The sequence below is a fragment of the Lepidochelys kempii genome, chromosome 3 (genome assembly GCF_965140285.1).
Source record: "Lepidochelys kempii isolate rLepKem1 chromosome 3, rLepKem1.hap1, whole genome shotgun sequence".
Taxonomy (NCBI): Eukaryota; Metazoa; Chordata; order Testudines; family Cheloniidae; genus Lepidochelys; species Lepidochelys kempii.
This window is the reverse complement of record NC_136382.1, coordinates 7,735,146-7,759,570: the sequence shown is the minus strand read 5'-3', so window position 1 is coordinate 7,759,570 and position 24,425 is coordinate 7,735,146. Positions and strand designations below refer to the sequence as shown.

General features: G+C 41.2%; 1 protein-coding gene across 13 annotated transcripts in view; it reads left to right on the top strand.

Moving 5' to 3' along the window:
* Positions 1–24,425, top strand: part of NCOA1 (nuclear receptor coactivator 1) — a 358,642-nt gene that overhangs the window by 13,395 nt on the left and 320,822 nt on the right. Inside the window, exon 1 of one of the 13 annotated variants that reach the window (XM_073335582.2) lies at positions 7,744–7,831. The exons of the other annotated variants lie outside the window; for them this stretch is intronic. The gene's annotated coding sequence lies outside the window, so the exon portion shown is untranslated. Of the gene's footprint in view, positions 1–7,743; positions 7,832–24,425 lie in introns of those variants that run through there. 13 annotated transcript variants of the gene reach the window in all.

The window sequence follows — 24,425 nt, the reverse complement described above, 5'->3', positions numbered from 1 at the left end:
TAGAAAATGAGCTTTCATTTTGTGAGGTAGCCTTTCATCACACATGCACTTGAAACCTCTAAAGAAACAGTGCAGTCTTTGCTGCTTTGAGATCTGTGGATGAGAAGTGCTGTGTAAGACATAGATATTATTTCCCAGGGGAGGCAAATCAGAATTAAATTCTTGGGATAATTCTGGAATGTATATTTTGAAATGACAACAGGGTTACTACTGAACTGGTTATTAAGATGGAACAGGAGGAGGTCCAAAATTACTTTAGTGAACACTTTTCCTCAAATTCAAGGAGTACTCCATTGTGATGCAGAGAGAAATGATCTGTGGACTACTGATTTGAATACACGTCTGAGTCCTGATTCTGGCTTGGATATTGGCTCTCTTAGGCAAGTCACTTATCCTCCATACTTGTTTTCCCTGTATCTAAAGTGGTGATAACAGATACTTCACATGGATGTTGAGACTAAACATAAATGCTAAGCATTAATAATGCTATTTAAAAGCACATAACTCTCCAATAAGGGGAGAAGAATAAATAACTGGCTTTTGTACTGTGGTAACTCTCATTGGGAACAACACACTGTCTGCATGTGGCTGTGAGAGAGTGGTCAGCGGATTTGGCAAAGATAGAATGTGTTGCGTCCTGCAGTAGATGCAACGGATTCATTTTTTCTGAAGAATAATCCTTCTAGCAAAAGACCATCTCTATTTCAAGAGTAGGCAAATAGGAATAGGCACCCCAAAGACATTTCAAAGCCTTTGCAGCAGCCTTGGAATATTCAGTACGTTCTATTCTGGCATGAAATTCTAAATAAAGAGCTAATGGTCATGAGAGATCAGAAGCTAGTCTACGTATACAATTTTGCTGGCTCAATCTTTCATTTTAAATGCTGTGGACTTCCTCAGCAGGAGCCATTGCCTCTAATGTAGACTTGAGAGGGCATCTTTGGCTAGGGTCATGGGCTAACCTAAGTGTTTAATAATTTAGTAGTAATATCAATTATTTGTAGTGCAATAGTGAACAAGGACCCCAATCAGATCAAGTCCCCATTGTGCTAGTCACTGTACAAACACAGAACAGACAGTCCCTCTCCTGAGAGATTACAGCCTACGTCTTAAAAAAGGGACAACAGACAGGAGGAGCACAAGGAAATAATTAAATGAAAGTGGTCAGTGTGAAAAGCAGTGGTCACTGTATACCAGCTGCCTAACCATTATCAAATTTTTTGTAGGTGTCATGCTAGAATGTTCACCAAGCTATGGAAGGGGGTGGGAGGAGGAGAGAAGTATATTTGGAGAAACTCAAATTAGTATTATATAGAGGTGTTAAAGGACAGTTCTAATAAACTATGATTACATGTGGGGAGGATGTATTTGAGATTAAATATGAAACTATTAAGGGGAGGAAGGACCCTACAAGGAATTAAAAGGGAGGTTAGTACAGTAGAATACCTTGGGAATGGAGGGTGTTCATAACTCTGAACAAAATGTTATGGTTCTTTCAAAAGTTTACAGCTAAACATTGACTTATACAGCTTTGAAATTTTACTACGCAGAAGAAAAATGCTGCTTTCAACTATCTTAATTTAAATGAAACAAGCACAGAAACAGTTTCCTTACCTTGTCAAATCTTTTTTTAAACTTTCCCTTATTTGTTTAGTAGTTTATGTTTAACACAGTACTGTACTGTACAATATTTGCTTTTTTTGTCTGTCTGATTGCGTACTTCCAGTTCCAAATGAGGTGCGTGGTTGACCGGTCAGTTCATGACTTTGAGGTTCTACTGTATGTTTCTTTTTGATGGGTAGGTAAGTGCAATACACTAAACAAAATTTAGCTTCCATATTACATATAGTCTTCAAATGAAATATGTAGAGAAATACTAAAATTTGTGAGGGATAGCCTCTGTCTTGGCATTACTTGTGTAACTTACTCCAAAGCCTAAATTAACAGTGCAACCTTAGCATTATATTACTTACTCAGAGTTGTTAGGGAATGCCAGAGTTAAGGTTGATCATTCAGTCTTTACCCCCTTTCTGCATAAATGCCTTACACAGTCTAATTACAAAATTGCATATTTCTCAGAGACAGTATAGTAACTTTATATACATGTAGTGTCTAGTGATATTTTTTCAGCTGTCTTCTTTATTAGAGATCTACTTATAGGGTGCTAACAAAATTTACCTCTTTGAGACAGTTATCTTTACAGTATAATACCATTGTATTTAGTACACTTTTTCAGAGAGACTAGAAAATAGTATCAATATTATATATTTCTTGTCTATCAGTCTCTTTTCTGCAGATATATCTAAATTGAATTATGAGCTATATCTTTCCATCTTTACTTGTTCTATGTCGTAAAAATAATTAAATTGAGATTTAAGAATGTTTTTAATATAAAAACTTTTATGGAGCATCTGCTTATTTACTATAAGCTTGAACATGATCAATATCTTTCAAACTAAATGCAGCTTGACCCAAGTCATAAGTAAAAAAAATTAATCCTGTAGTAAAGAAATGTATGTCATTCACCCTTTTCTAACATAAAAATATTAAATTTAAGAATCTGAATAAGTGAATGGTAAGCTATATAATTGCTTAAATGTTTATAGATATAGCATATTATCCTGGTTAGCAGAAAGGTATGAAATTGAGTGTACAGGCTATATTTAGTTGCAAATCAACATGTTTTGATGATGACCATCCAACAAGAATAAACCTTTCTTTAGGAAAATAACTAAATTACAAATGCAAAACAAGATTAAAATTGGTGATTTAAACCAAGGTTTCCTATTTGCTGATTTAAATTTTGATCAAAATCTGATTTAAATCAATCCACCCCGTTTCAAACTAACGTAAACTGGAGACTTTCAGAGACATAAAATGTTTGTCAGTGCTAAATATTTGGCTGAGTATATAATTCCTATATATTGATAGTAAGAAGCAATAGAGGGAGAAGTAGTCGATATGGAAAGAGTTTACAGGTATAAACTGCTACATTTGCTAACACATAATATTTCCCACTATTACTATTAACTAGAACAGTGATCATAATAACTTTTTAGCCCAATCCAGTGGTTCTCAAACTTTTATACTGGTGACCCCTTTCACACAGCAAGCCTCTGAGTGCGACCTGCCCCCCCCCCCATAAATTAAAAACACTTTTTTAATATTTAAAACTATTATAAATGCTGGAGGCAAAGTGGGGCTTCAGGGTGGAGGTTGACAGCTTGTGGACTCCTCCCTCCCCCCCCGGCGGCATAACCTTGCGGCCCCCTGGGGGGTCACAGCCCCCAGTTTGGGAACCCTTGGCTTAATGGTACATTAGTTTGCCTGGTGATGTCTATTAGAACAGGCATCCACCTACAGCCTGTCCTAATTATGTGGTGTAGATTCATGCCAAAGTGTGCTAAACATTTATATACCTATTAAAAAAAACTACACTGCAATATAAATAATCTTTTAAAGTGAAGGACTGAAGAGACAGGAAATGCTAGAATTAAGGTTGCCCATGCCACCCTAATTTTGCCCCTTTGTGCCTATTCACTGTGATACAATCTTTATTTACAGGGTCATATTGTGTTTTTTACACACTACCTGCACAGGACGGATAGTACTCAGGGAGCAAGGCAATGGTTCAGTTTTATGTCTTACCCTCATCATTCAATGTGTCTTTCCATGCCCAATTTCCTGTACCCCATCCACATGCTGCACTGAATATGGAATTAGCTGCCTCATTGTCTCATCTGTGGCAGTCACAGCTATAGTATTTGAGACTCACAAATAATAATGAACTTCTCTTTATAACCTCTGTGAGATATTTGAGTAGTAGTATGCCCATTTTATAGATGGGGAACTGAGGCCCTGGGATATCAAAGCCAAAATTGGCAAAAGATTAATTTTGCCCACTCAACTTGGTTGACTTAGGAACCTGATTTTTCAGATTACTTCGCATTTTTCTTGCACTTCGTATGTTCAGAAGACTACAACAACAGATTGTCCTAGACCTTTATGAAGAGACAAAAATAAATTCCATTATATGCAACTCTTACAACCACACAAAATGCTAGAGCTCTTAAAAAACAAACAAAACCCTGAAAGACAATTTCTCCAGTTTGTCCAGATCATTTTGAATTTTAATTCTATCCTCCATAGCACTTGCAACCCCTCCCAGCTTGGTATCATCTGCAAACTTTATAAGTGTACACTCTCTGCCATTATCTAAATCACGGACAAAGATATTGAACAGAACCGGACCCAGAACTGATCCCCCACTCGTTATGTTTAGAGCAGGGGTTCTCAAACTTCATGGCACTGTGACCACTTTCTGACAACAAACATTACTACACAACCGCAGGAGTGGGGACCAAAGCCTGAGCCCCACTGTCCTGGGTGGGAGGGCTAAAGCCCAAGCCCCACTGCCGTGGGCGGGGAAGGGGGGCAAAGCTGAAGGGTTTTAGCCTCAGGCAGGAGACCTGTAACTTGAGCCCTGCCTCCCAATGCTAAAGCCCTCGGGCTTCGACTTCAGCCCTGGGCTGTAGGGCTCGGGCTTTGGCTTTGGCCCCAAGAACTCTAAGCCAACCCTGGTGACCCCATTAAAATGGGGTCGCAACCCACTTTGGGGTCCTGACCCACAGTTTGAGAACCGCTGGTTTAGAGTACTTCTTTAGCTATTCTTATTCCGAGTGATCATTAGCTCTATATTATGCTTACTGGAGTTATAAAACTCATTTTTTTAATTCTGCTGAATTTTTTGTTCACTTATGTTGTCCAGTTTGTTTTTAGTTCAATTCATTTCCCTATTTTTTCTTGTCGGTATTGTCACGGAAGCATGATTTTCAGCCAGGGAGGGGTGAGGAACTGGAGGAGGATCCAGGGATCTGGTAATTTTTCAGGAAACCCTGCTCCTCTTAGTATCATGCTTGTACCCAAGAATGGTGATCAGATTATTCTCTTTTCAGTAAAATGTCTGGCAAATGACTGTTAAAGATAAACAATAGTGTTAGACTGTGTTATACTCTTCACATCTCTTTCAACATTACCTTTAATTTCATCCAGGGATCTGAACTCAAAGCTATACAAACACTTTTTTAATGTATGGGCAACAGTGACACACAAATTATGTGATTTGGCCCAAAGTCACACAGCATGTCTGTGACAGCTGGAAATAGAACCTAGATCTCCTGACTTGCAATCCTGTGCTTTACCCACAAGACCACCCTTCCTTGGTAGTACTGAAGTCTGAACTTCCAGTCCAAAATTGTATATGTGGAGCCAGACATTGTAGCAATTCATGATAGAGCTAGCAAAATCCCTTTGCCTCTCTGTGGTGGTCTTTCTTTTGTTTTTGTCTTAAAAAAAAAAAAAAGAGAGAGAGAGAGAGAGAGAACCCCAGGGATACTTAATCAGCAGAAGACTAAAATATTTTCTAATTAAAATGGGTATTTTATATCTGCTCCATGATCTCATAACATTCACTCTCCAGGATAATTCTGTTTTTCTTTTCCTTTTGTGTGGCCGAGTGGCAATACGTTTTACAAATAAAACAAAACAAAACCCATTCCTCTTTTATTGGGGGGGGATGGGGAGAGGAAAATTAACTAACTATTGGACTGACTTTGAAGCGCTGAACAGCTCCAGCTGCTACTGAAGTCAATAAGATATTGTAGGTGCTCAGCATTTTTGAAAATCAGGCCACAGATATGGTAATATTCCTTTACTGACAGACGCATTAAGACATAAGGATGCTGGGTTTACTGCAACTATAGATGATAGTCTCTAAAAAGGAAAAAGTTCATTCTTAACGGGAACATCTGTACAGTTAATCATCTTAGTAATTCATATAGAGGAAATGTACGAAAGAGCTCCCCTGCGTTGGTGCATTTTGCATACTAGTGAGCACTTTTATCATATTCATGGTGGGCAAACATAAAATGGTTTAGAAATGCCTATTGCAGCTTATGAGCAGCAAAGCTGTAGAATCATAAGGCTATCTCTAAAAGTGATAGTAAACACAAGCCTTGTAGTCTTGTTCCCAATGCTCAGTGCTGATGGCAGGGAAGGGAGACAATTGTACCCGGGCCCTGAGTTCCAGGAGCCCCCCAAAACATCTGTGTAAATAAAGTGAAATGGGACTAAGCGAACACTATGTACTAGACCCCCAAACTTCTCTCAGTGGGCTTGCCAATGTTCAAACTATTTACAAATCTGTTTCTGTTTTGCTTCTAAAGCTCTTCAGCTCATATAATTGCATTGCCCCTTATGTATAGTGGATTATATATAGTCAGGTTGCAATTGTAATTCCACTTGCTCTCAGCAATAGGTGACATAACTGTTGAGGTACAATGAACAAAGACCAAAGTGCTATTTTTTTTTGGTAATCTGCTGCTTTTAAGAACAATGGCTTTGTTCATAGTATAGTTGTTTAATTGTAGAACTGTAGTTTATTATAGAAGTTTACTCAAGGAAAAAGTACTGAAAGCTTTTATCAAATAGTTCAGATGGCAGCAGAACTTGTCCTTCCACTTGTCTTTATAGCTGATATTAAGCATTGTTCTTGTGACTGTAGGACTGGAGAATCTAACCATACTGGATTTTCTACTATAATAGGGCAATTGTAGATGTAGCTAGAAGCTTAAGGTGAAGTATCTCGTGTCAGAGAGGTGTCATAAAACAGCTATATAATAAGAATAAAATACGTTTTTGTGTATTTCTCCTAGAATTTGAAAACTATTTATTTACTGTCTAAATAGTTTGTATGGCTGCTGTTACATGTGTAATACAACTTCTTAAATAGATCACTTACGGGTGTATGGTTACATAAGAGTGGCCATACTGGGTCAGATCAGTGGTCTATCTAGCCCAGTGTCCTGTCTTCCAACAGTGGGACAATAGGAACAAACAGTACAGAGAATTTATCGAATGATCCATCCCCTGTCATCCAGTCCCAGCTTCTGGCAGTCAGAGACTTAGAGACACCTGGAGAATGGGGTTGCGTCACTGACCATCTTGGCTCATAGCCATTGATGGACCTGTTCTGCAGAAACTTATTTCATTCTTTTATGAACCCAGTTATAATTTTGGCCTTCACAAAGTCCCCTGGAAGTGCCAATAGAAATGTCTTTAGAAGAACCTATAGTAGTCCAGTTAAGCTAGTCAGAAAAGTGCAGGACTTTATTTATCAATTATTTTATTATTTATAAAAAGAAAAGGAGTACTTGTGGCACCTTAGAGACTAACCAATTTATTTGAGCATAAGCTTTCGTGAGCTACAGCTCACTTCATCGGATGCATACTGTGGAAAGTGTAGAAGATCTTTTTATACACACACAACATGAAAAAATACCTCCCCCACCCCACTCTCCTGCTGGTAATAGCTTATCTAAAGTGACCACTCTCCTTACAATGTGTATGATAATCAAGGTGGGCCATTTCCAGCACAAATCCAGGGTTTAACAAGAACGTCTGGTGGGGATGGGGTGGAGTAGGAAAAAACAAGGGGAAATAGGCTACCTTGCATAATGACTTAGCCACTCCCAGTCTCTATTCAAGCCTAAGTTAATTGTATCCAATTTGCAAATGAATTCCAATTCAACAGTCTCTCGCTGGAGTCTGGATTTGAAGTTTTTTTTGTTGTAATATCGCAACTTTCATGTCTGTAATCGCGTGACCAGAGAGATTGAAGTGTTCTCCGACTGGTTTATGAATGTTATAATTCTTGACATCTGATTTGTGTCCATTTATTCTTTTACGTAGAGACTGTCCAGTTTGACCAATGTACATGGCAGAGGGGCATTGCTGGAACGTGATGGCATATATCACATTGGTGGATGTGCAGGTGAACGAGCCTCTGAAAAAACATGAAAAAACCTTTATTATTTATAACCATACCGTGGGTGGGCTATACCTGCCTTTGACAAATACCAGAGGGATCTGCCTCTTTTTCAGATATTTTAGTAATACTTGACTCCTTTATTTGGCATAATAAGCGATCATTGAATTGCTAGTACCTGCTTAGTGTTGGTTAAATATAATTACTACTCTATATTTACTGGATGTTCATGGATTGTATAATGCAATGCAGCTTTATTTTGTACAAATTAAACAACTGTGATGTTTTTCTGTACCTGATCTCAAACTGAGAAAATAACACTCCATTTTTAGGGAAACACTTGGCACAGCAGTTGGAGAGGTTGGAGAACGCTTTGTCCTGCTGTCAAGTGTTGAGTCATATGGTGGGCCTGAGAGTGCAGCTTTTCCTGGCCCTGAGATAATCGTTCCCCTTCTGCTGCATTCTGCTGCTTGGTGCTTCATGCCCTACCTTGCCTTGCTTAATGGCTTCAGGAAGAATGGTGAACGGGGTATATGGTACCAAGGTGCTGAATAACATCACAAACACCCCAAAATGGGGGAGAGAGTACCAACACCTGCCCCCACCGCAACTCCCTTTCCAGCAGCCACTTGCTGCTGGCATCATAAACGTAAATTATCAACGTTTTGTGCGGTTAAAATTTCAGCTGTAATGCTATTTTCACACATGTATATAAAATATATTTTTTGCCTTTAACCTGATCTTTGTTTGGGAGAGAGCCTCTTGTGCAGTCTTTTATACGTCAGTTTCATAATTACTGAATTTGTATATATTCCAGCAGAATCTTTGTGAACTTTTAAAATTGTTTGGACAAAAATCATTAGGGTATAACTAGTATTTCAAAGATGTTTTAAATTATTGCTGTGATTGAGCTTTCCACGGAAAAATGTCAGATGAAAAACTGCATAGACTTTGAAGCCAAAGTCCATATTAGGTATGGCCATGGGTGTGAGGAGCCTTGAACTAGAGTCTTAATTTCTGTGGCTGCTGAGTCATGGTAACATGTGGCATGCTCTATATAATCAACATGAGAATTTTACACCTTGCGTTGCCAGGGTAAGGGAGCTTTATCAGGTTGTCAGAAGTCTGGTTCTACAATAGAGTGTTAAAAGATCAGCTTTTAATTTGCCTATTGTACCTTGACAAAAGCCAGGGTGTTTGAGCAAGTTTTGCATTTTTCAAAAGAAAGTTAATTACCCGTGTTGTAAAGTGTAGGATATTGTTGCTGTTGTTACATACGGTATTTTTATAGTGGATTGATTGTTTTGTAAGTAATACAAATGCACAGTTATACTAACTTGATTGAGAGATGAGCAGAAATAGTACAAATAACTGAAAAACCACAGCAACAGAACCTAAAATGCTCTGAAATAATGCTTTGCACCTTTATTTTTCTTCCAGTTGTATGTAAAGCCACCTAGCCTGGAGCTCTGGAAGCATATACAAATATTTAATATACAAAACTAAAGATTAAAATCCCCAAATACAACAACTTGTTCTTCTCATCCAAGACAACCCTAAGAAAGAAAATAAAACTGCTAACAAAATAGCTTCTGATATCTGATCACCCCGTAATCCTCAAATGCCCCTGAACAAAATCCGGAAGAAATACATTAGCTTTACAGCATGTTCTGATGGTCAGCAAATCTAGGCTTTGCTAGGAAAAGGGGGAGCGACTGAGATTGAGGACACCTTGCAAAAAACATTGTGTCAGCAGTTTCCTCTTTTTATATTGGCAGTTGTTGGCCAGTGTTCAGTGGCTGATTGAAACTATGGTGTTATTGCATCCTGTGAGAAAAGTGGACCCTCAGGTATCAAGGTAGCACATGTTCAAAACAATATCTTTTAAATTCTATCTGAAAACAAATAAGTAAATACTTGTCCGTGTAAAGGGCCTAGCAAATGCTGATGTTAAGTAAACTATAACTGGAAGCTAGTGCTGACTATAGTGTGTTGATGTGTCTATTCAATATCTTCATCAATGATTTAGATAATGGTGTAGAGAGTACACTTATAAAGTTTGCTGACCATACAAAGCTGCCAGTGCTTTGGAGGATAGGATTAAAATTCAAAATGATCTGGACAAACTGGAGAAATGGTCTGAAGTCAGTAGGATGAAATTCAATAATTACAAATGCAAAGTACTCCATTTAGGAAGGAACAATCAGTTGCATACACATAAAATGAGAAATGACTGCCAATGAAGGAGTACTGCAAAAAGGGATCTGAGGAGTCCTAGTGGATCACAAGCTAAATATAAGTCAACAGTGTAACACTGTTACAAAAAAAAGCAAACATCATTCTAGGATGTATTAGCAGGAGTGCTGTAAGCAAGACATGAAAAGTAATTCTTCTGATCTACTCCATGCTGATTAGACCTCAGCTGGAGTATTGTGTCCAGTTCTGGACACCACATTTCAGGAAAGATGCGGACAAATTGAAGGAAGTCCAGAGAAGAGCAACAAAAATGATGAAACGTCTACAAAACTTGACCTATGTGGGAAGATTGAAAACACTGGGTTTGTGCAGTCTGGAGAAGCGAAGAGTGACGGGGGACATAACAGTTTTCAAGTATACAAAAGGTTGTTACAAGGAAGAGAGAGAGAAATTGTTCTCATTAACCTCTGAGGACAAGAAACAATGGGCTAAAATTTCAGCAAGGGCGATTCAGGTTGGATGTTAGGAAACTTCCTGTCGGAGTAGTCAAGCACTAGTTAAATTGCCAGAGGGGTTGTGGACTCTCCATCATTGGAGATTTTTAAGAGCAGGTTAGACAAACATCAGTCAGGGGTGGTGTAGATAATACTTAGTCCTGCCATGAGTGCAGGGGGCTGGACTAAATGACCTCTCGAGGTCCCTTCCAGTCCTACAATTCTATGATTCTATGCTCTCAAGAAGTACCACTCAAGAGGGCAGCTACATTCTGCATCAATATAAGAACATAAGGGCAGGTCTACACTACTGCTTAAATCTATCTAACTTACGTTGCTTAGGGGTGTGAAAAAGACACCCCCCCCCCCAAGCAACGCAAGTTACAGCGACCTAAGCTCTGCTGTCCATGCGGCACTGTGTTGGTGGGAGGCACTCTTCCGTTGGCATAGAGAGTCTTCACCAGATGCACTACAGCGGCATAGCTGCATCTGTGGAGCTGCACTGGTGTAGCACTTAGAGTGTAGACCTGTCCTAAGTGACCTTAAGTCCTAGCTTCATGCTGAGCGTATGACAGGTGCACCACAAATCTTGAGATGATGAATGCATGGTTAACTCATAACAAGCTCTGCATCCAAAAGAAATTGTCCACTTCTTGCCAAATGCAGATGGAGAAGGGGACTCTCTTGGTTACAGTTGTTTCACCATCCAGGATCTAACATGAACCCCAAATTGAAGCCACTAACAAGCAGCAAGTACGTTCTCTCAATCTGGAGGACCAATATGCTTTCTGTGATCCCACAATATTCTTGCCAGCAAGTTTAAAAAGTATGGATTGGATGAATGGACTATAAGGTGGATAGAAAGCTGGCTAGATTGTCGGGCTCAACAGGTAGTGATCAATGGCTCAATGTCTAGTTGGCAGCCGGTATGAAGCAGAGTGCCCCAGGGGTCAGTTATGGGGCTGGTTTTGTTCAACATCATCATTAATGATCTGCATGATGGTATGGATTGCACCCTCATCAAATTCGCGGATGACACTAAGTTGTGGGGAGAGGTAGATACGCTGGAGGGTAGGGATAGGGTCCAGAGTGACCTAGACAAATTGGAGGATTGGACAAAAGAAATCCGATGAGGTTCAGCAAGGACAAGTGCAGAGTCCTGCACTTATGATGGAAGAATCCCAGGCACTGCTATAGGCTGGGGACCGACTGGCTAAGCGGCAGTTCTGCAGAAAAGGACTTGGGGATTACAGTGGATGAGAAACTGCATATGAGTAGACAGTGTGCCCTCGTTGTCAAGAAGGCTAACGGCATATTGGGCTGCATTAGTAGGAGCATTGCCAGCAGATTGGGGGAAGTGATTATTCCCCTTTATTCGGCACTGGTGAGGCCACATCTGGAATATTGCGTCCAGTTTTGGGACCCCACTATAGAAAGGATGTGGAGAAATTGGAGAGGGTCCAGCAGAGGGCAATGAAAATGATTAGGGGGCTAAGGCACATGGCTTATGAGGAGAGGCTGAGGGAATTGGGCTTATTTAGTCTGCAGAAGAGAAGGATGAGGAGGGATTTGATGGCCTTCAACTACCTGAAAGGGGGTTCCAAAGAGGATGGAGCTCAGCTGTTCTCAGTGGTGGCAGATGACAGAACAAGGAGCAATGGTCTCAAGTTGCAGTGGGGAAGGTCTAGGTTGGATATTAGGAAACACTATTTCACTAGGAGGGTGGTGAAGCACTGGAATGGGTTACCTAAGGAGGTGGTGGAATCGCCATCCTTAAAGGTTTTTAAGGCCCAGCTTGAGAAAGCCCTGGCTGAGATGATTTAGTTGGGGTTGGTCCTGCCTTGAGCAGGGGGTTGGACTAGATGACCTCCTGAGGTCTCTTCAAACCCTAGTCTTCTATGATTCTATTTCTTCTGGTTGTCTTCCCCCAACCCATGAATACCAGAGGAATACCTCTGTCTTGTCTGAGTTGTTCCTCAGCCAGCTAGCCCTAGCCTCAGATGGCACACTAAGTGAATTGTTCAGCTGCATCAGCCAGGACACATAACTGGAGCTCTGTTGCCACTTTATCAGCATTTTAGAGACACTGTAGCCTAAACAGCCTCATTATGAGGCCATTAGGATGTTTGAGAGAGAGGTGATGCTGTAGAACTCCTGTGGTATCCTGCGAGGCAGCCCGTAGGGCAGAAGAGCAATCACAAAGCACCTGTTTGAGGACTATTCCTCTTTTAGAGAGGTCAGTCAATCAAAGGCCAGGTTGACACTAGGAGTGCTTTCAGTATAACTGTACCAGTATACTATAACAGGAAAGTGCTCCTAATGTGGATGCAGCATATACCAACAAATCTGCTTTTGCCAGAAATAAGCTATAGCAGCAAAAGTTTAATTGTGTGCATAATTTATAAACAAACTGCATCTACATTAAGGACCTTTGTCAGCCAGAGATCACACCTTATCACACCCCTGACCACCATAGCTGTGCCACCAAAAGTTTATAGTCTACACCTGGCCTAACCCTGTTAGGGACTTCAGATGTGTCAACTGTACCTCATGATCATTGGTGTCTATATGGTGCCTTCAGTCCAAAAATTCCAAAGAACTTTACAAACATGCATGAACTTGCCCTTGCAATGTCACTGAGGGGTAGGCAAACAGTATTTCCATTTTAGAGATGACTAAACTGAGTCACAAACCTCAAGTGACACACCCAAGGTCTTGCAGTGAGTCAGTAGCACAGCTTGGGTGGCACCCATCTGTCAGAACTCAATAATTTTGTGCCTTAACCATGTGGCTGACCTTCCTCCCCAAAGGAAACTTGTTCTTATTATTCTGGTTTGTGGTAAGAGCTTAAAGCATTTAACATGTGTTCAGTGTTGACTTAGGAGCAAGTAAGAAAATTAGAATAATTTAAGGATTTTGGTTCATTTGCTAAAATGACAAGTGCATAAGCTTTCAACAGTTAAATGTTTCCTTTCTTATGCAAATTAAGAAATGGGTCTATTGTAATATTGGAGTATGTGTGACATCCACTGAGTTTTTCAGCTGAAATATTGTTGAACAATTAAGAAAGGAGCTAAAGAATTGCTTATTTTAAAAATAGTGTCTCTATGTACATCTCAAGGGATGTTGTGGAGACACCAAATTTAAGCAACTCTCCTCTTATCCACTGATAAAGCCCATGAAAAATTTTGTTTTTCCTCCAGACAAGTGTTTACATAGTTTAATCTTAATTTGTGAGCAAAAAGAGTAAATTACGTTTTAAAACAAATATCTTAAGTATATTGGAGAAATTACAAACAGGAAACCACAAAGAAATGTAGCCCATGACATGAATTTGAGAGAGGCTGGAAACTTTCAGAGCTTCAATGATTTAACCAGTTTTTTCTAGAAAACAGTAGAACTTAAAACAGTTTTGAAAATCTTCTCTCACTGTAACTAATATTGAATCACTAGTTCCAGCAATAGTGTCAAGGGCCAGTTGGCCCTTTTAAGGAGAATCAAGGCCTAGCTTTCCCATGATGGCCCTCTGAAGACTTAACTGAGTCAAGGTGGTTTTCCCAGGTGGCTGGTAATGGTGCTTCTGCACCCCATAAAAAGGCTGCCTGAGCTCAGTTGGGGAAGAGCTCTCGGGAGGAAAGTACCTCTGATGAGAAGAGAGACAAGGTGGGTGAGGTAATATCTTTTATTGGACCAGCTGCTGTTGGTGAGAAGGACAAGCTTTTCAGCTTACACAGGGCTATTCTGAGAAGAGGTTTGTAAGGGGGCATCCCCCGAGGGAGTATGTCCTCGGGGAGGGAACAGGAGTAGTCATGGGGAAGGGAACTGAGAGTTCCAGAGAGAGTGAGTCTGTTTCCCAGTTGCCAGGAGCAGGAGTATCTTGAAGGGAAGGAATCTGAGGGAATGTCTACACTGCAGCTGGGAGCGAACCTCCCAGTGCGGGCACGCAGATTCAAGCTACCTGGGCTCAAGCTAGTGAGCTAGCAATAACAGTTGGCGTTCAGGCCTCTCAAGTGTCGGCGGCTCAAGTGGACTTACTGGTGTGAATCTGTCTACTTGGGGTGGGAGGGTTGCTTCCAGCTGCAGTATAGACATATCCTGAGACTGTTTCCAGGAGGAGTGAAGAAGAGTATTCTGGGAGAAGGAATCAGACTGTCCCCCAGGTGAGGGAGTAGGGTTATCTGGAAGAAAAGGAACCAGCGATTGTTTCCAGGAGAAGGGAAGAGGACTCTTGAAGGGAGGAGCCAGAGGTCACTGTCCAAAGCTAGATGCACTGACTGCAGCATGGTGGATACCCTGGGGGTTCCTGAGTAAGATCTTGCTTATGTTTGTGTTAATTTATGATGTCATTAAATGAGGCCCTCCAAAGGGGGGGCACTCTTTGATACAGAGATTTGTTTGGACTGGCCTATACCTGGCTTAGGGAAACTATGGCAAGGCTTGCCTGCAGCACCAATCCCAAGTGCTAGGGGACGTGCAGCAAGAAGTAGAGCATCCACACAGAGAAAACGAAATAAATATTTTTAAAACCTGTTTTTAAAATTTAATATTTACTATCCAAGGTCAAACTAATCCCTGTAGTCTATTTTTCTTAAAGGAATAAACACTTCAAATCTATTGGTTCCACCTCACAAGAAACAATATAATGTATGCTAAGGTTGAGAGAGGCTCACTTCTATAACAAAACAGACTTCAGCTGCAAGCTTCTCAGGGGTTATTTTGGACTGTTTGAGGGAAAGAATTGTCAAAACATCAAGTACCTAACTTGTGTAGTTCTCTTACAAACAAACGTTATGCATTATTGATTGGAGAAGTTCTGATCAGGGAATTACCAGCCTATTCTAATGGTGAAATATTAAATATAGCTCTCTTTCATGCAGAATATCAACTGGTAAATCTCTGGTGTTTTATTTTTTAACTAGGGTGGCTTCTCCCAGGGGTCTCTCACTTCTTCCCTCAGTCTTCTGATTTTGCATTGTAGCCACTCTACCTCTGGAGAAGGAAGTCTGGATATGATGCTGTTTCACTGTTGGCCAAAGAGGATCACTTGAGTCAGAGTCCCCTTTCAGTCAGGCTGTGTGAATTGCCTGTAACTCCTATGTTACAAACTAGTTTAGGAGTTGTAACCAGTGGGTTCAGTGGCTTCCAACCGTCTGTGAGAGCTCCGCTTGTGACAGATTGGTAGCTAGCTGTATGTTCGACACAGTGATGCCTAGGGATCCACCGCTGTCAGGGCACCGTTGTGCCAAGCACTGTAGAAATAGAGTAGGAGAGAGTCTCTGCCCTGACAGAGCTTGCACGCTAGACAATAGGGACAAAGAGTAGGGGGGAGAGAGAGAGAGCCTATATACCAATCGCTTTGTACCATTTCCTGGTACAGTTCATTTTATTTTCAGTCAGTTAGTTGTAGCATCTGTTCTTCTCCCTGCAGTTGCCTAGTCCAGTGTATTTTTAGCTGTCCTCTATGCTGATCTAGTAGTTAGAGACAAGAGTAGGAACCAGCAGCAGCCCACCAGACAGCTCTCCATGGACCACTACCAAGTGGATCACAGACCACAGTTTTTGGGAGCCGTTGCAGTTGAGTCAGAGTGGATATAGGTTCTTCCCACCACCACTGCTCTTCTTCTCCGCTTGTCTCCCCACTTCCAGGATAGCCTACCTTCTCACCCCATGGCTAGGTTGAAAGCATTAAGTTACCAGCCTATTCTAATGGTGAAATATTTACTCTAAATGTGGTTTGTGTCCAATGTGGCTAATGCTCTTAGTAACTATAGCAGCGAAGTGTTTTGCCCTTGCATGCCTTCATGTAACCAGATCAGCGCTGTTTCTATTGGAGCTTAATCCCCCTCCCCAAAGAGTGTCTGTGTAAATGGCTTGGGTGGCCCTCCTTCCACCCCAGCATTCTATGCAAAAGACTTTCCAGCGTGCATTGTTACATATGCGGCAGAGTGGATCATCTGTGGGCATATGATCTACTGCAGAGGCATGATGGGCCTGCTGTACGTGAGGAAAACTTCCCCCAGATTTTAACTGGTTTTAAAATCAGTTCAGCTAAACAGATGTAATTGGCTGGCGCTGTAGTGTAGACGAGAGTTCAGGCAGCTTGAACAATTTCAAATGAATGTGTCTCTAAACCACCTCAAGCTGGTTTTGCAACTGGTGTGGTAAAAAATGGTTGTGGGCTACACAATGGCTCCAGCAAAATCTATTTCGCTGAGCTGGTTTTAAAACCAGTTGGAATTTTTTGGGGAAGATTTCCCAGCATAGATGGGCCTGTGTGTTACATGCTCAGATTTCCCCAGCACGCATAACTAGCTACAAACATGGTTAGGAATTGTGGTTGGTACAAATTCACGAACACTTGACACATGACTGTTTTGGGAGGAGGCAAAATGCTGCTGTGTGGGCACAATTCAAATGAGTTTGCTGTTCCCACATTAGTTGAGTGTCACAAACTGGTGAAGAATATCACCAATTGATTTTTACTATAGACAGGGTATGACTCTAATTCCTCTTTTACTAGGCCAGCACAGAGCTGGAGTTCTGGTCTTGAACACAGATCCTTGGCTTAGGAGCACAGTGTGCTGCAACTAGACTGCTTGGAAACTTTTGCAACCAAGGGAAACTGTTCAGGGAATTTTTTTCAAAAGCCAAAGCGTTTTCCCTTTAAAAGAATAGGTGTCACTTTAAGCAGATGTATGTTAAGGTTAAACTCCTCTAATCTTTATTACATGTCAGTATAAAAATGCCCTCTGTAATATGACCCAGCAGTTCATTGAATGCTTTTGCTAAACCAGTTGGGGCACCTCTGTTTCAGCAGAAATCTGTTAAATAAATAGCCTTTGTGCATAGATAATATTGTTGCAGTTTATTCTCTTTGGTTTGAAAAGGTATTTGGTGATCTATGCTCTATTAACTTTTCAAAATAAAGCATAATTGCAAGAGATTCGGTATGTCCCCACACATGACCCTGGCCAATATTAAAATATGATTACTTGGAAACATGCAGATTCCGTTGAAGTCTCCTTTTCTTTGTTCTGTGCCTTCAACTTTCTTTAAAGAAAATAACTTGAAATTTATAAGTGTTAAAGAAATAGTTTTCTTAACGCCTTGCACAACCTATGTAAATTGCTGAACCACAATTTGCCTTGTTAAATTAGGATCATTACCATATCAAGTCAGTAACTACGCAAGCATTTTAATGTCAGTTCTAATTTATTCTGTGACTCTTGTCACTTTCATATTCAGGTTCAAAATATTTATAAAAGCTTGCTGCATATCATTGGTATTGAGCATTCAGAGTTTGTTAGGTTCCTCCAGGCAGGCACTGTGTGAGCAAAGCACCTAGCTTTTGAAAAGCTGTTCTTTAGGGGGCACCTAGTAGTCATTGTGGCAGGAGCAGTGTGTGGGGTAAGAAGAGAAGCTGTAAAAAGCCAGCTGCAGAGCAAGGTGGGGCCATTTCCAGGCAGAAAATGGAGTCTACTTTGATTCCATACATTTTGGTTTTTCTTTTTTTCACTGAAAGAGGCAAGAAGAGACAGGGAAAGAGGAGAGGAAGAAAGGGCAACTGAGGGAGAGTAAGAGTATGCTGTGAATGGAAAAGAAGGTAAAGAGAAGGCAATGAGCTACTCAGTATTGAAGCTGATGAAATTGATTTTATTTAAACATCTAACATTGTATATTGCATTTCCCTAGAAAGCCTCTCAAAGCTGTTACCTTATGTTAGAAGGGAAGAGTCTAGCATGATTTTGTTGTATCACAATCACTTCCTCTAGTCAGGCATGTAACTTGATTAATGGGACAGGTTTCTTTGAATGAATGATCAAATCAGCTATGTATGTAACCATTACATAATTGTGTAGTTGACAGAGAATATAATAATAATGCAGATCTGCCATCAATATAGCCAGGTAAACAAGAAGAATGTTGCCAGGCACAGTAATAACCAGGGTGGGTTGAAACTGTCTGTCTTTGTACTGTCCAATGTGACTTATGCGGTGGTGCAAGACAGGAATATGTACTTAAATTGAATACTACAGAGGTATGTAACATTCTTCCCTCCCTCCCCCTGCAGATTTGAAGCCCTGTTACTGCAACAAGGTCCTGAATTATCAAAAGTTGATCATCCTAACCAGCAGTATTGATCTGTGTAGATACAGTTTGTAGTAATTGGCATTGGGTCTCTGGATTTACAGTGATACATAAGGGTTTATTCCTCTTTTCTGTTTACTTGGTGGGGGAACATAAAAGGCATTTGTGACCTTGTTTGTTTAGATGACAAATCAGTTGTCCTTGTTGCCAGTGCCTTGATGTGAGATACTTAGGCTTTATGAGAATTACAATGAAGTGGTGTCTCTGTGGATGGTAGTATACTTGACTGTGACTTCTACTTGGGTGTACAATTCTCCTGTCCCCCAGCAAAGGCTCTGAGTCCTGCTGACCCTCCCTCTGGCTATTTTTGCAGACTGCTCGCACCACTCTTGGGTTGTGCCAGATGGTTTTTGCTGGAGAGAGAAGCAGAATACCTCCCTTGAGGCTAGACCTACTGCTCTGCAGCCTACTCAGGCCCTGCTGGCCTTAGAAGATATGATCGCCTGTGTGCATGGTGCTGGCCAGACAGGCTGAGTAATAAGAGCACACTAGTGGATAATACTTCCGTGAATAGAATTCTTTAGATGATTGTAAAGGCTAGGAAAGTAAACAGAGCCTTTAGGAGGGGTTAGAGGGTATAGGTTACAGTGCATTTATGAAGGTGTATTTTTCTTCAGCTCTCTTCATCCTGTCTGATCTATCAGGTCTAGCTGAGTGGCTTCCCTGGTGTCTGAGAGTGGGGCTTTAAGAGCTATCTGATGCTCAGTCCTGACAAGACTGAAGTAGTGTTAGTAGATTCAGAGAAACAAATGGAAAAAGGACAGCATACATCAGTTCTCCTGTTGAAGGGCAAACACTTTGTCTGTCTGTCACTTGGAATTTGGAGTTGGGAATTGTATGAATGGTCAGAAGGGGTTGCTGGAATAAGAGGGGAGTAGGTAAAATTAAAAAGAAATTGAGGGCAGTGAACAGAGGGAAAGCCTAATGGAGGTGGGAGGGAAGGGAGAGAGAAATAGCATATACCCAGAGGATTTGTCTTCACTGCCAAAAGTGAAGTGGTAGTTATAATTTCTGTAGTCAGCCTCACTTCAGTACCTGGAAAGGGTCTGGAACAAATTATTAAATCATTTTGTAAATAGCTAGAGCTTAGTGGGGTTACAAAGAATAGCGAACATGGATTTGTCAACAACAAATCTTGTCCAATCAACCTAAATTCCTTCTTTGACAGGGTTATTGGCCTAATGGGGAAGCTGTAACTGTGATATATCTTGGGGTTGGTTTTTTTTTGGTGTTTTTTTTTTTTTGGTAAGGCTTTTGATACAGTCCTACACAACATTCTCATAAGCAAACTATGGAAATATGATCTAGGTGAAATTTACTATAAGGTGGGTTGCACAACCAGTTGAGAGATTGTCCTCAAAGAGTAGATATCAGTGGTATGCTGTCAGACTGGGAGGATATATCTAGTGGGGTTCTGCGGGGGTCAGTCCTGGGTCTTCAACTAGTCGATATTGTCATTAATGACTTGGATAATGGAGTGGAAAGTGTTCTTTTAAAGTCTGTAGATGACATCAAGCTGGGAGGGGTTGCTAGCACTTTGGAATACAGGGTTAGAATTCAAAACAACCTTGAGAAATTAGAGAATTGGTCTGAAATCAATAAAATAAAGTCAATCAGGACAAGTGCAAAGTGCTACATTTAGGAAGGAAAAATCAAATGCACAGAACTACAAAATGGGGACTAACTGGTTAGGCGGTAGTACTGCTGAAAAGGATCTGGGGGATATAGTGAATCACAAATTGAATAAGTCAACAATGTAACACAGTTATAAAGATGGCTAATATTCTGGGGTGTAATAACAGGAGTGTTGTATGTAAGACATGGAAGTTATATATCCCACTTTACTTGGCACGAATGAGGCCTCAGCTGGAAAACTTTGTCCAGTTCTGGATGCCAGACTTTAAAAAAGATGTGGACAAATTGGAGAGTCCAGAGGAGAGCAACAAAAATGATCAGAGGTTTAGAAAACCTGACCTGTGAGGAAAGGTTACAAAAATTGTGCATGTTTAGTCCTGAGAATAGAAGACTTGGGGCTGCTAATAATCTTCAAATCTGTTAATGGCTATTATAAAGAAGATGGTATTCAATTGTTCTCCATGTCCACTGAAAGTAGGAAAAGTAATGGGTGTAATCCACGGCAAGGGAGGTTTAGACTAGATATCAGGAAACACTTAACTATAAGGGTAGGTAAACTCTTGAATAGGCTTCCGAGGGAGGTTGTGGAATTACTGTTTTTGGAGGTTTTTAAGTACAGGTTGGAGCAGACGTAAACACGGGTCAGGGAGGTCTAGATTTACTTGGTCCTGCCTCATTACAGGGGGCTGGACTAGATGATTTTGAGGTCCCTTCCAGGATGGTTTCCAGGATTCAGTGCTTAGGCAATCTTGTCCATTTACAGAACTTGGGCATTAAATGCATAGAACTATGTTAATTTGGTGATAGGGATATATGCTTAAATTAAAAAAGGCAGCAAATTCAAAAGTTAATGTTTTAGTAATACTAATCCTTATTCACATGATTTTTGATTACTGGTATGGCTGTTAAATGATATAGCCTACACAATGTGCTTTGATAATTCTAGGGGTATGTCTACACTAGAAATGCAAGTCAATCTATATTAGGTAGACTTACATCCGCCGCAATAATTACTGCAGTGGTGCATGTCTACACTACTCTCCTTGGGTTGGTGGTGCTTGTCTTCACCTGGAGTGCTTCCACTGACCCCTAAGAGGAGCAGCGTGGAGAGCTGAGAGCCCAGGCTCCCAGTGGGCGGCTCTCCCCCCATTCCCCGCTGGGAGCTGGGGAAAGCCTCACAGGGCTTCTCGGCACCTCCCCATTCCCCACTTGCAGCAGTGGGAAAGCTGCCTGGGGCTTCTTGGTGCCTCCCAGTGCCGGGCTGGGAGCTGGGCAGCCTTGTCAATTTCACAGCTCAGGAAACTGACATGGCTGCTCAGCTCTGGGTGAGGGGGCTCCTGGGCTTCTCATCCTGGCTCCAGCTGCCCAGCTCTCCAAGGGGGCGGGGGGGGCAGCTGGGCTATAGCTACCAGAAGCAGGGCCGTCCCTAGCAATTCTGGGGCCCTACGCAGCCCCCTCTCCCCCCCCCCCCGTGGGGGTGTGGGGCCCCAGGTCTCTGCGGTGGGGGTGGGGCTGGGGCTGGCTTGGGGGGGCTGGGAGGGAACCACCCCCCAGCACTCACTGGCGGCGTGGCTGAGGCCGGGTTGCTGCACTCCCACTGCTGGTGAGTGCAGGCCCAGCTGGGCTGCAGAGCTCAGGGGAGTGGAGGCAGGGCTGGGGCAGAGCAGGGGCGGGGAAGAGGCAGGGCCTTGGGGAAGAGCCGGAGTAGGGGCTGGAGCAGCACGCAGCTGCGCAGGGCAGCAGGAAATTTGGGGAAGTTTGGTGCCCTACGCAGCTGCATGCTTTGCGTATGGGTAAGGTCGGCCCTGACCACAAGGCAGCCAACAGCTGACGTAAGGAACTCAGTGTCTACACAGACTACACCGACATAAGCCTTACACCTCTCGTGGAGGTGGAGTTATGTCAGTGTAGTAGGGCACTTACATTGGCAGAGGAAGGCTGTAGTGTAGACACTGACCTAATTAGATCGACGTAAGATGCCTTACATCGACCTAACTGTGCAGTGTAGACCAGCCCTAAGAGAACCTTAACTTTTCCGTCTGGCTCTTGTTTTAATGTAACCTTTGCTTTTTTTTTTTTAAATAGGTTCTTATTTAAGCCTAGTATTTCAGACTTTCAAGTAAAGTTGATGTAAAAAAAAAAAAAATCATCCCGTGTAAAACAAATCTGCATTTAAACTAAGGAACATCAGTTTGAATAAGGAATTATGCTGAAAAGCATGCAACTCTTGCAGCATTGTTTTGTGTCAAGGTTCCTCCCCCACTCTGAACTCTAGGGTACAGATGTGGGGACCTGCATGAAAACCTCCTAAGCTTACTTTTACCAGCTTAGGTTAAAACTTCCCCAAGGTACAAATTAATTTTATCCTTTGCCCTTGGGATAACCACTGCCACCACCAAACTCTAACTGGATTTACTGGGAAACATAGTTTGGACACGTCTTTCCCCCCAAAATTCTCCCAACCCTTGCACTCCACTTCCTGGGAAAGGTTTGGTAAAAATCCTCACCAATTTGCATAGGTGACCACAGACCCAAACCCTTGGATCTGAGAACAACGAAAAAGCATTCAGTTTTCTTACAAGAAGACTTTTTAATAGAAATAGAAGTAAATAGGAGTAAAGGAATCACCCCTGTAAAATCAGGATGGTAGGTACCTTACAGGGTAATTAGATTCAAAACATAGAGAATCCCTCTAGGCAAAACCTTAAGTTACAAAAAAGAGACACAGACAGAAATAGTCATTCTATTCAGCACAATTCTTTTCTCAACCATTTAAAGAAATCATAATCTAACACATACCTAGCTAGATTACTTACTAAAAGTTCTAAGACTCCATTCCTGTTCTATCCCTGGCAAAGCAGCATACCAACAGACACACAGACCCTTTGTTTCTCTCCCTCCACCCAGCTTTTGAAAGTATCTTGTCTCCTCATTGGTCATTTTGGTCAGGTGCCAGTGAGGTTACCTTTAGCTTCTTAACCCTTTACAGGTGAGAGGATTTTTCCTCTGGCCAGGAGGGATTTTAAAGGGGTTTACCCTTCCCTTTATATTTATGACATTTTGTATTTCAAATTGTATTTCGTAGTAATTCTGACTTCACTAGAGACTACAGCAGTGATGTCAGCCAGGATTTATATGTTCTGTCTGTCATCAAAATTATAGATTGTAGCGAGCGTTGCCAGAATCCTAAATTTTATTGGTGATTGTAGTACGTTGCTGATGAAATTCTGCAAAAAAAAGACAGTTCGGAAATTCCAAGTAGGGTGTGTTGAATACTATATTGAAGGGTAAAACCTTTCTGTTTCTTTTGAAAGCCCTTTGAAGTCAGGGGGTAGAGCTTTATAATAGTAAGTGTGCTTTCTCAATTGTTGGTCTTCTAATGTATTAGCATCGCTTCCTGCTGTGACACTATCCAGATTGCATCCAGCAAGTTGGCATGATGATATGAAATGGGTTATTGTAGCTGTAATGGGGCCATGAAAATTATTTGGAAAAGGATCAAAAAGAAAAATTTCAAGAAGGAAAAACAGATATGATACCAATAGCTGTGAAAAACTGCTTTTGTTTGTTTAATAATATATACCTGTCAGGAACTGTGTTCACCATGAAAGCAGATTAGACTCCAAAAAATTCAGCAAACTAAAATAAGCTCACTATTCATTGCACAATCTTTTAAAATAGGTGATGTCCAGATTCTGTGATTAAGATAACAGTATATTACAAGTGGGAGTATTCTTTCAGTGTAAGAGCTTCCTTCATTGTTGTCAATATGAGGAGGAACATCATGGAGTATTTCAGAGCTGGTAAGTCTGTATGAGTAAATAAAAGTAAACTAGAAGTTACTTGTGATAGGACAGAGTGAAGAGGCCTATAATGGCCAAAGTTTAGAAGAAATGGGAATATCAACAATATTTGCTTGAATTATAGATGAAGAGATGTGGTTTAAGATGTGTAGAAAAACTATTATAGCTCCATTGAACCCAGTGGAGTTATGATAGTTTACACCAGCTGAGGATCTGCCCCAGGGAACTTATTCTAGCTGGTGGAGATGGTGCATGGGAGAGATATGAAGCTCACTCAGGAGAACTGGGAAATGAAGCAGAAATCTAGTACTTGAGGAGCACAAG